This window comes from Oncorhynchus kisutch, linkage group LG28 (assembly GCF_002021735.2).
Source record: "Oncorhynchus kisutch isolate 150728-3 linkage group LG28, Okis_V2, whole genome shotgun sequence".
Taxonomy (NCBI): Eukaryota; Metazoa; Chordata; class Actinopteri; order Salmoniformes; family Salmonidae; genus Oncorhynchus; species Oncorhynchus kisutch.
Window position 1 is genome coordinate 49,042,442 of NC_034201.2, and position 15,366 is coordinate 49,057,807.

Consider the following 15,366-nt stretch of genomic DNA (forward strand, 5'->3'; position numbering starts at 1 on the left):
GTAGGGATGACCAGGGATGTTCTCTGTTTAGTGAGTCCACCAGATCAGAGGCAGTAGGGAGGACCAGGGATGTTCTCTGTTTAGTGAGTCAGTCAGATCAGAGGCAGTAGGGAGGACCAGGGATGTTCTCTGTTTAGTGAGTCAGTCAGATCAGAGGCAGTAGGGAGGACCAGGGATGTTCTCTGTTTAGTGAGTCAGTCAGATCAGAGGCAGTAGGGAGGACCAGGGATGTTCTCTATTTAGTGAGTCCACCAGATCAGAGGCAGTAGATGACCAGGGATGTTCTCTGTTTAGTGAGTCCTCCAGATCAGAGGCAGTAGGGATGACCAGGGATGTTCTCTGTTTATTGAGTCCTCCAGATCAGAGGCAGTAGGGACGACCAGGGATGTTCTGTTGATAAGTGCGTAAATTTGAAATTTTTTCCTGTGCTGCTAAAGCATTTAAAAATAATGAGTACTTTTGACTCTCAGGGAAGATGTATGGAATAAAAAGTAAATTATTTTCTTTAGGAATGTAGTGAAGTAAAAAGTTGTCAAAATATAAATAGTAAATATAAATAGTAAATATAAATAGTAAATATAAATAGTAAATATAATAGTAAATATAAATAGTAATATAAATAGTAATATAAATAGTAATATAATAGTAAGTAAATAGTAAATATAAATAGTAAATATAAATAGTAAATATATAAATAGTAATATAAATAGTAAATATAAATAGTAAATATAAATAGTAAATATAAATAGTAAATATAATAGTAAATATAAATAGTAATATAATAGTAATAAATAGTAAATATAAATAGTAAATATAAATAGTAAATATAAATAGTAAATATAATAGTAAATATAAATAGTAAATATAAATAGTAAATATAAATAGTAATATAATAGTAAATATAAATAGTAAATATAAATAGTAAATATAAATAGTAATATAAATAGTAAATATAAATAGTTAAATATAAATAGTAAATATAAATAGTAAATATAAATAGTAATATAATAGTAAATATAAATAGTAAATATAAATAGTAAATATAAATAGTAAATATAAATAGTAAATAAATAGTAAATATAAATAGTAAATATAAATAGTAAATATAATAGTAAATATAAATAGTAAATATAAATAGTAAATATAACAGTAAATATAAATAGTAATATTAAATAGTAAATATAAATAGTAAATATAAATAGTAAATATAAATAGTAAATATAAATAGTAAATATAAATAGTAAATATAAATAGTAAATATAAATAGTAAATATAAATAGTAATATAAATAGTAAATATAAATAGTAATATAAATAGTAAATATAAATAGTAAATATAAATAGTAAATATAAATAGTAAATATAAATAGTAAATATAAATAGTAAATATAAATAGTAAATATAAATAGTAAATATAAATAGTAAATATAAATAGTAATATAAATAGTAATATAAATAGTAAATATAAATAGTAAATATAAATAGTAAATATAAATAGTAAATATAAATAGTAAATATAAATAGTAAATATAAATAGTAAATATAAATAGTAATAAATAGTAACTATAATAGTAAATATAATAGTAAATATAAATAGTAAATATAAATAGTAAATATAAATAGTAAATATAAATAGTAAATATAGTACATATAAATAGTAAATATAAATAGTTAATATAAATAGTAATATAAATAGTAAATATAAATAGTAAATATAAATAGTAAATATAAATAGTAAATATAAATAGTAAATATAAATAGTAAATATAAATAGTAATATAAATAGTAAATATAAATAGTTAATATAAATAGTAAATATAAATAGTAAATATAAATAGTAAATATAAATAGTAAATATAAATAGTAAATATAAATAGTAAATATAAATAGTAAATATAATAGTAAATATAAATAGTAAATATAAATAGTAAATAGTAAATAGTAAATAGTAATAGTAAATATAAATAGTAAATATAAATAGTAAATATAAATAGTAAATATAAATAGTAAATATAAATAGTAAATAGTAATAGTTATGTACTTAAGAAGTTCTTACAAGTATTTTTACCTCCGTACTTTACACCACTGGCTAATACACTGGTCTCAGATCTGTCTGTAGTGTCAGAGGACAACAGGTTGGCTAATACACTGGTCTCAGATCTGTCTGTAGTGTCAGAGGACAACAGGTTGGCTAATACACTGGTCTCAGATCTGTTTGTAGTGTCAGAGGACAACAGGTTGGCTAATACACTGGTCTCAGATCTGTTTGTAGTGTCAGAGGACAACAGGTTGGCTAATACACTGGTCTCAGATCTGTTTGTAGTGTCAGAGGACAACAGGTTGGCTAATACACTGGTCTCAGATCTGTCTGTAGTGTCAGAGGACAACAGGTTGGCTAATACACTGGTCTCAGATCTGTTTGTAGTGTCAGAGGACAACAGGTTGGCTAATACACTGGTCTCAGATCTGTCTGTAGTGTCAGAGGACAACAGGTTGGCTAATACACTGGTCTCAGATCTGTTTGTAGTGTCAGAGGACAACAGGTTGGCTAATACACTGGTCTCAGATCTGTCTGTAGTGTCAGAGGACAACAGGTTGGCTAATACACTGGTCTCAGATCTGTCTGTAGTGTCAGAGGACAACAGGTTGGCTAATACACTGGTCTCAGATCTGTCTGTAGTGTCAGAGGACAACAGGTTGGCTAATACACTGGTCTCAGATCTGTCTGTAGTGTCAGAGGACAACAGGTTGGCTAATACACTGGTCTCAGATCTGTCTGTAGTGTCAGAGGACAACAGGTTGGCTAATACACTGGTCTCAGATCTGTTTGTAGTGTCAGAGGACAACAGGTTGGCTAATACACTGGTCTCAGATCTGTCTGTAGTGTCAGAGGACAACAGGTTGGCTAATACACTGGTCTCAGATCTGTCTGTAGTGTCAGAGGACAACAGGTTGGCTAATACACTGGTCTCAGATCTGTTTGTAGTGTCAGAGGACAACAGGTTGGCTAATACACTGGTCTCAGATCTGTCTGTAGTGTCAGAGGACAACAGGTTGGCTAATACACTGGTCTCAGATCTGTTTGTAGTGTCAGAGGACAACAGGTTGGCTAATACACTGGTCTCAGATCTGTCTGTAGTGTCAGAGGACAACAGGTTGGCTAATACACTGGTCTCAGATCTGTCTGTAGTGTCAGAGGACAACAGGTTGGCTAATACACTGGTCTCAGATCTGTCTGTAGTGTCAGAGGACAACAGGTTGGCTAATACACTGGTCTCAGATCTGTCTGTAGTGTCAGAGGACAACAGGTTGGCTAATACACTGGTCTCAGATCTGTTTGTAGTGTCAGAGGACAACAGGTTGGCTTATACACTGGTCTCAGATCTGTTTGTAGTGTCAGAGGACAACAGGTTGGCTAATACACTGGGCTCAGATCTGTCTGTAGTGTCAGAGGACAACAGGTTGGCTAATACACTGGTCTCAGATCTGTCTGTAGTGTCAGAGGACAACAGGTTGGCTAATACACTGGTCTCAGATCTGTTTGTAGTGTCAGAGGACAACAGGTTGGCTAATACACTGGTCTCAGATCTGTTTGTAGTGTCAGAGGACAACAGGTTGGCTAATACACTGGTCTCAGATCTGTCTGTAGTGTCAGAGGACAACAGGTTGGCTAATACACTGGTCTCAGATCTGTCTGTAGTGTCAGAGGACAACAGGTTGGCTAATACACTGGTCTCAGATCTGTCTGTAGTGTCAGAGGACAACAGGTTGGCTAATACACTGGTCTCAGATCTGTCTGTAGTGTTAGAGGACAACAGGTTGGCTAATACACTGGTCTCAGATCTGTCTGTAGTGTCAGAGGACAACAGGTTGGCTAATACACTGATCTCAGATCTGTCTGTAGTGTCAGAGGACAACAGGTTGGCTAATACACTGGTCTCAGATCTGTCTATAGTGTCAGAGGACAACAGGTTGGCTAATACACTGGTCTCAGATCTGTTTGTAGTGTCAGAGGACAACAGGAGCCCTCTTTTGTCTAGAACAAGTTTTCTGAAACCAGCTAAATACATCTTCTGAAAAAATGACAGGCTCAGAATATGCCTACTAGTTCTTTCTGATGCATAAGTTGCCTTTGTCAGAGAATGAACCTCTTGCGCCAAGCAATGCAATACCCTGTGGCCTGTGCACGCCTCAGACGAAGGCCGTTGTCTCCCTTGGCCAGAGGTGACCAGCCCTCAGACGAAGGACGTTATCTCCCTTGGCCAGAGGTGACCAGCCCTCAGACGAAGGACGTTATCTCCCTTGGCCAGAGGTGACCAGCCCTCAGACGAAGGACGTTATCTACCTTGGCCAGAGGTGACCAGCCCTCAGACGAAGGACGTTATCTCCCTTGGCCAGAGGTGACCATCCCTCAGACGAAGGACTTTATCTACCTTGGCCAGAGGTGACCAGCCCTCAGACGAAGGACGTTGTCTCCCTTGGCCAGAGGTGACCAGCCCTCAGACGAAGGACGTTATCTACCTTGGCCAGAGGTGACCAGCCCTCAGACGAAGGACTTTATCTCCCTTGGCCAGAGGTGACCAGCCCTCAGACGAAGGACTTTATCTCCCTTGGCCAGAGGTGACCAGCCCTCAGACGAAGGACGTTATCTCCCTTGGCCAGAGGTGACCAGCCCTCAGACGAAGGACTTTATCTCCCTTGGCCAGAGGTGACCAGCCCTCAGACGAAGGACGTTATCTACCTTGGCCAGAGGTGACCAGCCCTCAGCACTGTGCCTTACAACACCTCCCTCTCTCTGAGCACCAACACACACACACACACACACACACAGGATATGTCCCGATGATCTCTCCATCCTCCTGAAGTGTGCACTTGTTCATTTCCTTTCATGGATGTCAAAGGGAAGGACTGGTATAGGAAGTCCCTGCTTACACCAATCCAATGCTTTCAGTTTGGTGGGGAGAAGTGAACGAGTGAACATTTCAGGAGAAAGGAGATAGTGTTGGACGCAACCTCAGTATTGTATTTGACAGTACATACAGATAGGACAACACTATATACTTCCACTAGTTATTCCTCATCAGCGCCACTAGGTGGAGCTGTTTTTAAATGTAGAAACAACGGCAGAATCGTTATTTCGTGAGTTATTCCTCACCAGCGCCACTAGGTGGAGCTGTTTTTAAACGTAGAAACAACGGCAGAATCGTTATTTCAAAATGGATCTCTTAGAAGTTCTGAGTAGAGGGGATACTAGAGGAGAGTTCAGTCCATTATTCATATTTGTCTCGACTTCTAAAAATCCTTATAATTTTTTTTTTTAAAGATGACTTTTGACCAACATTTTTATCATTTTAATTTTGTTCATGTTGGGAGTGTGTCTTTCTGATAAAATATCTGTTTATCAGACTAAAACGTCACTCTGTCTTTTTAATTCTTTATGTCCAACAGAAATGTTTTACAGTGAAGAGAGTCTCACCTTCACAATATAATGTGGCAAAGAGGATATTGGAAATAGGAATCAATGTTTCCCACTTATATTGTGTGTGTGTGTGTGTGTGATGTTTAAGCAATAAGGCATAAGGGGGTGTGGTATATGGCCAATATACCACGGCTAAGGGCTGTTCTTAAGCACGACGCAACCACAAACCCCCAAGGTGCCTTATTGCTATTATAAACTGGTTACGTAATTAGAGCAGTAAAAATAATAGGTGTTTGGTCATACCTGTGGTATTAGGGTCTGATATACCACAGCAATCAGCCAATCAGCATTCAGGGCTCAAACCATGCAGTTTATAATCACTGATACCTGTCAGTGTGGGATAATGACTGATACCTGTCAGTGTGGGATAATGACTGATACCTGTCAGTGTGGGATAATGACTGAAACCTCTCAGTGTGTGATAATGACTGATATCTGTCAGTGTGTGATAATGACTGATACCTGTCAGTGTGGGATAATGGCTGATACCTGTCAGTGTGGAATAATGACTGATACCTGTCAGTGTGGGATAATGACTTATACCTGTCAGTGTGGGATAATGACTGATATCTGTCAGTGTGGGATAATGACTGATACCTGTCAGTGTGGGATAATGACTGATACCTGTCAGTGTGGGATAATGACTGATACCTGTCAATGTGGGATAATGACTGATACCTGTCAGTGTGGGATAATGACTGATACCTGTCAGTGTGGGATAATGACTGAAACCTCTCAGTGTGTGATAATGACTGATATCTGTCAGTGTGTGATAATGACTGATACCTGTCAGTGTGGGATAATGGCTGATACCTGTCAGTGTGGGATAATGACCGATACCTGTCAGTGTGGGATAATGACTGAAACCTCTCAGTGTGTGATAATGACTGATATCTGTCAGTGTGTGATAATGACTGATACCTGTCAGTGTGGGATAATGACTGAAACCTGTCAGTGTGGGATAATGACAGATACCTGTCAGTGTGGGATAATGACTGATACCTGTCAGTGTGTGATAATGACTGATATCTGCGAGTGTGTGATAATGACTGAAACCTGTCAGTGTGGGATAATGACTGATATCTGTCAGTGTGTGATAATGAACAGACAGACAGACAGACACAGACAGACAGACAGACAGACACAGACAGAGAGACACACAGACAGACAGACAGACAGACACAGACAGACAGACACAGACAGACAGACAGACAGACAGACAGACAGACAGACACAGACAGGGTTGGGGAGTAATGGGTTACACGTAAGGGATTACAAAAACGGTAATTGTAATCTGTTACGTTACCAACAAAAATATTGTTATTTCGATTACAGATACTTTTTGAAAACCAGATTGTCTGCTTCGATGATTACTTTTAAATTCAGAAAGGATGTTTGTGAAATAAAAAAAATCATTGACATTTCTTTGTTTTCTCAATGACATTCAAATCATGATTTTTAAAAATAGCTCAAGTTGAAGTTTGTTCCACCTGAGCGAGTCTGACCACCAATCAGAGACCACTATGATGACACACCAAATGATGACCACCAATCAGAGACTACTATAATGACACACCAAAGGATGACCACCAATCAGAGACCACTATGATGACACACCAAATGATGACCACCAATCAGAGACCACTATGATGACACACCAAATGATGAACACACATCAGAGACCACTAATGATGACGCACAAAAATGATGACCACCAATCAGAGACCACTATGATGACACACCAAATGAGGACCACCAATCAGAGACCACTATGATGACACACCAAATGATGACCACAAATCAGAGACCGCTATGATGACCACCAATCAGAGACCACTATGATGACACACCAAATGATGGCCACCAATCAGAGACCACTATGATGACACACCAAATGATGACCACCAGTCAGAGACCACTATGATGACACACCAAATGATGACCACCAATCAGAGACCACTATGATGACACACCAAATGATGGCCACCAATCAGAGACCACTATGATGACACACCAAATGATGACCACCAGTCAGAGACCACTATGATGACACACCAAATGATGACCACCAATCAGAGACCGCTATGATGACCACCAATCAGAGACCACTATGATGACACACCAATCAGAGACCACTATGATGACACATCAAATGATAGCCACCAATCAGAGACCACTAATGATGACACACCAAATGATGACCACCAATCAGAGACCACTATGATGACACACCAAATGATGACCACCAATCAGAGACCACTATGATGACACACCAATCAGAGACCACTATGATGACACATCAAATGATTGCCACCAATCAGAGACCACAAATGATGACACACCAAATGATGACCACCAATCAGAGAATACTATGATGACACACCAAATGATGACCACCAATCAAAGAACACTATGATGACACACCAAATGATGACCACCAATCAGAGACCACTATGATGACACACCAAATGATGACCACCAATCAGAGACCACTATGATGACACACCAAATGATGACCACCAATCAGAGACCACTATGATGACACACCAAATGATGACCACCAATCAGAGACCACTATGATGACACACCAAATGATGACCACCAATCAGAGACCACTATGATGACACACCAAATGATGACCACCAATCAGAGACCACTAGGATGACACACCAAATGATGACCACCAATCAGAGACCACTAGGATGACACAGCAAATGTGTTTGATTGATTGTGGGAAAAGAGCAGGAATAGTCTTTTATAGGCTACAGTCCAAACTATGTCTTCCAATGGTGTGACTGCTGTCGGCATCTAAAGATTATCCAACTAGAATAAACGCTTGGAGGTAAAGATGACAGCAGTGGTGTAGTCTACGACGATACGGATATCACTTATTATTCATATCTACATCGAGCGTTAATGTCAATCACACTGCTGCCCTCTCATTTAGCTATTTGGTTGTTGTGGTTGGCTGTTGACAAATCTAAATGTGTATTCGAACCCAATAATGATTGGAATTCATGAAGTTTAAGCTGCCTGTCAGTCATTGTTTTTGAAACCAGTGGACAGCCCAGCCAGTGAAAAATGTCCTCTTGCAAACAGCTGCATAGTGCAGATCCCAGCCTATAGAATAACAGCTGCATAGTGCAGATCCCAGCCTATGGAATAACAGCTGCATAGTGCAGATCCCAGCCTATGGAATAACAGCTGCATAGTGCAGATCCCAGCCTATGGAATAACAGCTGCATAGTGCAGATCCCAGCCTATAGAATAACAGTGTGGATCCCAGCCTATGGAATAACAGCTGCATAGTGCAGATCCCAGCCTATAGAATAACAGTGTGGATCCCAGCCTATAGAATAACAGTGTGGATCCCAGCCTATAGAATAACAGCTGCATAGTGCAGATCCCAGCCTATGGAATAACAGCTGCATAGTGCGGATCCCAGCCTATAGAATAACAGTGTGGATCCCAGCCTATAGAATAACAGTGTGGATCCCAGCCTATAGAATAACAGCTGCATAGTGCAGATCCCAGCCTATAGAATAACAGCTGCATAGTGCAGATCCCAGCCTATAGAATAACAGTGTGGATCCCAGCCTATAGAATAACAGCTGCATAGTGTTGATCCCAGCCTATGGAATAACAGCTGCATAGTGCAGATCCCAGCCTATGGAATAACAGCTGCATAGTGTGGATCCCAGCCTATGGAATAACAGCTGCATAGTGTGGATCCCAGCCTATAGAATAACAGCTGCATAGTGCAGATCCCAGCCTATAGAATAACAGATGCATAGTGCGGATCCCAGCCTATAGAATAACAGTGTGGATCCCAGCCTATAGAATAACAGTGTGGATCCCAGCCTATGGAATAACAGCTGTATAGTGTGGATCCCAGCCTATAGAATAACAGTGTGGATCCCAGCCTATGGAATAACAGCTGCATAGTGTGGATGCCAGCCTATAGAATAACAGTGTGGATCCCAGCCTATGGAATAACAGCTGTATAGTGTGGATCCCAGCCTATAGAATAACAGTGGGGCTTTTAATGCTCAATCTAATTCATGCTGATAAAAATTAAAATAAACGTTTTTAAAAATCCTGTAGTTGCTACATCCATTTTTGGACTTATAAATGATATATATGAATTAAAAAGATATCATTTAATCCTATTATTATATGTAGTAGAAAGCGATGGGTTAGAGGAAGCCTACATAACCAACCCGTACAGTCAAATGTAACATCCATATATGGCCAGCTATGTAAACTTCAACATTGGATGTCGTTCAATTGGTAACATACATGTTTGTCTTCTTCTAATGCCTCTTAAGGGGAAAGTCATCTAAAAGTAACTGAATGTAATCAGATTACATTACTGAGTTTGGGTAATCCAAACATTACTGATTACAATGTTGGACAGGTAACTAGTAACTGTAACAGATTACATTTAGAAAGTAACCTAGGCGGGCGGCAGGTAGCCTAGTGGTTATAACTGACAAGGTAAACATCTGTCGTTCTGCCTCTGAGCAAGGCAGTTAACCCACTGTTCCCCTGAACAAGGCAGTTAACCCACTGTTCCCCTGAACAAGGCAGTTAACCCACTGTTCCCCTGAACAAGGCAGTTAACCCACTGTTCCCCTGAACAAGGCAGTTAACCCACTGTTCCCCTGAACAAGGCAGTTAACCCACTGTTCCCCTGAACAAGGCAGTTAACCCACTGATCCCCTGAACAAGGCAGTTAACCCACTGTTCCCCAGACTAAGGCAGTTAACCCACTGTTCCCCTGAACAAGGCAGTTAACCCACTGTTCCCCTGAACAAGGCAGTTAACCCACTGTTCCTTGAACAAGGCAGTTAACCCACTGTTCCCCTGAGAACAAGGCAGTTAACCCACTGTTCCCCTGAACAAGGCAGTTAACCCACTGTTCCCCTGAACAAGGCAGTAAACCCACTGTTCCCCTGAGAACAAGGCAGTTAACCCACTGTTCCCCTGAGAACAAGGCAGTTAACCCACTGTTCCCCTGAGAACAAGGCAGTTAACCCACTGTTCCCCTGAGAACAAGGCAGTTAACCCACTGTTCCCCTGAGAACAAGGCAGTTAACCCACTGTTCCCCTGAGAACAAGGCAGTTAACCCACTGTTCCCCTGAGAACAAGGCAGTTAACCCACTGTTCCCCTGAACAAGGCAGTAAACCCACTGTTCCCCTGAACAAGGCAGTTAACCCACTGTTCCCCTGAACAAGGCAGTTAACCCAATGTTCCCCTGAACAAGGCAGTTAACCCACTGTTCCCCGGGCCCTGAACAAGGCAGTAAACCCACTGTTCCCCTGAACAAGGCAGTTAACCCACTGTTCCCCTGAACAAGGCAGTTAACCCACTGTTCCCCTGAACAAGGCAGTTAACCCACTGTTCTGCTGAACAAGGCAGTAAACCCACTGTTCCCCTGAACAAGGCAGTTAACCCACTGTTCCCCTGAACAAGGCAGTTAACCCACTGTTCCCCTGAACAAGGCAGTTAACCCCACTGTTCCCCTGAACCAGGCAGTTAACCCACTGTTCCAAGGCAGTTAACCCACTGCTCCCCTGAGCAAGGCAGTTAACCCACTGTTCCCCTGAACAAGGCAGTTAACCCACTGTTCCCCTGAACAAGGCAGTTAACCCACTGTTCCCCTGAACAAGGCAGTTAACCCACTGTTCCCCTGAACCAGGCAGTTAACCCACTGTTCCAAGGCAGTTAACCCACTGTTCCCCTGACCAAGGCAGTTAACCCACTGTTCCCCTGAACCAGGCAGTTAACCCACTGTTCCAAGGCAGTTAACACACTGTTCCAAGGCAGTTAACCCACTGTTCCAAGGCAGTTAACCCACTGTTCCAAGGCAGTTAACCCACTGTTCTCCGGGCGCTGAAGACGTGGATGTCGATTAAGTCAGCCCCCCCCACACCTCTCTGATTCGGAGGGGTTGGGTTAAATGCGGAAGACACATTTCAGTTGAATACATTCAGTTGGACAACTGACTAGGTTTTCCCCTGCACACACACACACACACACACACACCTGTAATTAGTAACCCTGAAAACTTGGCTCCCCAAGCGAAGTCTCTCTGTGTGTGTAATAGCTAAGTAAGCCTGGCCCTACCCTTTAGTTCAGAGGGCTAATGTCCTAAATTAAGACACATTCAGACACACACAACAGACTGATTAGGTCAATTCGCCCACAGTGTATCATCTGTCAATAATTTAGATGGTTTACTAATGAGTTGTGTGTGCCTCCCGAGTGGTCTATGGCACTGCATCTCAGTGCATCGCTGTGCCACTAGAGATTCTGGGTTCGAGTCCAGGCTCTGTCGCAGCCGGCCGCAACCAGAAGATCCATGGAGCTGTTCACAATTGGCCCAGCGTTGTCTGGGTTAGGGCTTGGCCTTGAGGGATGTCCTTGTCCCATTGCGCACTAGCGACTCATGTGGCAAGCCCGCGCAGTGCACACTGACACGGTCCCCAGGTGTACGGTGTTTCCTCCGACACATTGGTGAGGCTGGCTTCCGGGTTAAGTGGGCATTGTGTCAAGAAGCAGTACAGCTTGGCTGAGTTGGTGTTTCAGAGGACGCATGGCTCTCGACCTTCGCCTCTCCCCAGTCCGTACGGGAGTTGCAGCGATGAGACAAGACTGTAACTACCAATTGGAGAATAAAAAGGGGTGGGGGTAAAAATAAAAAATTATATCTGTCTGTGATTTGTGGGTCTGTGTAATCTGAGGGAAATATGTGTCTCTAATATGGTCGTACGTGTGACAGTAGGTTAGAAAGTTCAAGTCAGTTTCCACCTCATTTTCATTCATTCTCTCTCTCTCTCTCACACATACACACATAATGGCGAGTCACTCACATCTCTGTGTGAAACAGGAGGTAACCAGTTACCCAGAACCCCTCTGTTAAACAGGCTGATCATTGGAAATATACTTCGATATCGGACGTTTGAAAAGGTCCTAAGAAGAAAGACATGCCTTCCTCTGTGCTGACCCAGAGAACGACATGCCTCCCTCAGCGCTTACCCAGAGAACGACATGCCTTCCTCTGTGCTGACCCAGAGAACGACATGCCTTCCTCTGTGCTGACCCAGAGAACGACATGCCTTCCTCTGTGCTGACCCAGAGAACGACATGCCTCCCTCAGCGCTTACCCAGAAAATGTAAAACTATTTCCCAGCACTGGCCTAAACTCATGATGCTCAGAGGTGAACTGCTTAGACCAAAGCACGCTGCTCTGACCACTGCGCCAATGTAATTCATAATGATCTAGTAAGCTTCGGAGAATAATTGATGACACTTAATGGAAACAGCGTGTTGTTTTTAATTATTTTGTTTAAAGTTTTCCCCAAACAGTAGCCCTAACCTTAACCACAAGGAATTAATACTTACAATGAACCTTTTAAGTTGTTTCTGTTTACACTCTGTAACCATGAGGAATTAACCTTGCAACCACACAGAATTATCCTTGTAACCATGAGGAATTAACCTTGCAACCACACAGAATTATCCTTGTAACCATGAGGAATTAACCTTGCAACCACACAGAATTATCCTTGTAACCATGAGGAATTAACCTTGCAACCACACAGAATTATCCTTGTAACCATGAGGAATTAACCTTGCAACCACACAGAATTATCCTTGTAACCATGAGGAATTAACCTTGCAACCACACAGAATTATCCTTGTAACCGTGAGGAATTAACCTTGCAACCACACAGAATTATCCTTGTAACCGTGAGGAATTAACCTTGCAACCACACAGAATTATCCTTGTAACCATGAGGAATTAACCTTGCAACCACACAGAATTATCCTTGTAACCATGAGGAATTAACCTTGCAACCACACAGAATTATCCTTGTAACCATGAGGAATTAACCTTGCAACCACACAGAATTATCCTTGTAACCATGAGGAATTAACCTTGCAACCACACAGAATTATCCTTGTAACCATGAGGAATTAACCTTGCAACCACACAGAATTATCCTTGTAACCATGAGGAATTAACCTTGCAACCACACAGAATTATCCTTGTAACCATGAGGAATTAACCTTGCAACCACACAGAATTATCCTTGTAACCATGAGGAATTAACCTTGCAACCACACAGAATTATCCTTGTAACCATGAGGAATTAACCTTGCAACCACACAGAATTATCCTTGTAACCATGAGGAATTAACCTTGCAACCACACAGAATTATCCTTGTAACCATGAGGAATTAACCTTGCAACCACACAGAATAATCCTTGTAACCATGAGGAATTAACCTTGCAACCACACAGAATAATCCTTGTAACCATGAGGAATTAACCTTGCAACCACACAGAATAATCCTTGTAACCATGAGGAATTAAAGCATCCCCACAGCAACATGGCATTAAAAGGAATGTGAGTAAGGGGAAAGGAAAAGTTCCCCATATGACCCACCAGAGAACTTGCTCCTACCGGTGAGCCTGGTCTTTTAGTGGACAGGTGGAGACGAAATGACCAGTAGTCCCGCAATACTGGCAGCTCTTATTGTGAAGCCTGTATAGCCATTCAGCTGGAGACAGCCTAGCTCTGCCTACTTGCATGCGCTCGGGAAGAGGTGAATCGTCCGTCTTCGGAGGCTCCCGTGGGAACTCGGGTTCTCTCATCAATGGAGCCGTCTGAGACTTCCAGGAAACATCTGACTTCAACTGTATGGAAGAATGCTGTTCATTGACTATAGCATTCAACACTATAGTACCCTCCAAGCTCATACTTAAACTCAAGGCCCTGGGACTGAACCCCACCCTTTGCAACTGGGTCCTGTAATTCCTGACGGGCCTCAGGTGGTTAAGGTAGGAAACAACACAGGGGCCCCACAAGGGTGTTTAGCTTAGTACTCCTGTAATCCCTGTACACCCATGACTGCGTGGCACGCCTCCAACTCATCATCAAGTTTGCAGACGGCACAACAGTAGTAGGCTTGATTAACAACTGTGATGAGGCAGTCTACAGGGGAGAGGTGAGGGCTGTGGCAGTGTGGTGCCAGGAAAATAACATCTCACTCAAAGTCAACAAAACGAAGGAGATGATCGTGCACTTCAGGAAATTGCAGATGGCTCACCCCCTTATCCACATCGACGGGACTGCAGTGGAGAAGGTGGAAAGCCTCAAGTTTCTCGGAGTACACATCACTGACAAACTGAAATGGTCCACCCACACAGACAGTGTGGTAAAGAAGGTGCAACAGAAATTTGGCTTGGCACCTAAAACCCTCACAAACTTTTACAGATGCACAATTGAGGGCATCGTGTTAGGCTCTATCATGATGCTGTCTGTCCAACTCATCACAGGGGGCAAACTACAGCCCCCAATGTCACAGGAAGGCCAAAAAAATCATCAAGGACAACAACCACCCGAGCCACTGCCTGTTCACCCCACTATCATCCAGAAGGCGACGTGCATCAATGCTGGGACCGAGAGACTGAAAAACAGCTTCTATCTCAAGGCCATCAGACTGTTAAATAGCCATCACTAGCACACAGAGGCTGCTGCCTTATGGACATAGACTTGAAATCATTGGCCACTTTAATACATTGAACACTAGTCACTTTAATAATGTTTACATGTCTGACATTACTCATCTCATATGTATATACTTTACTATACTTTTTATATTCTATACTATTCTAGCACAAGAATATTTCCAATAACTATATTGTTTATTTATTATTATTAATTTATTTATTTATCAACTTTTATTAACTTTCTTTTCAAGTCTATAGTTAAGGGAAAAATGGCTGTTAAGAAGGAATTTTGTGAATTTTAGCCCAGGACAACAACACAAGGCAGGGAACTAGCCTCCGGTGGGCCAGATGAGGAACAGGACA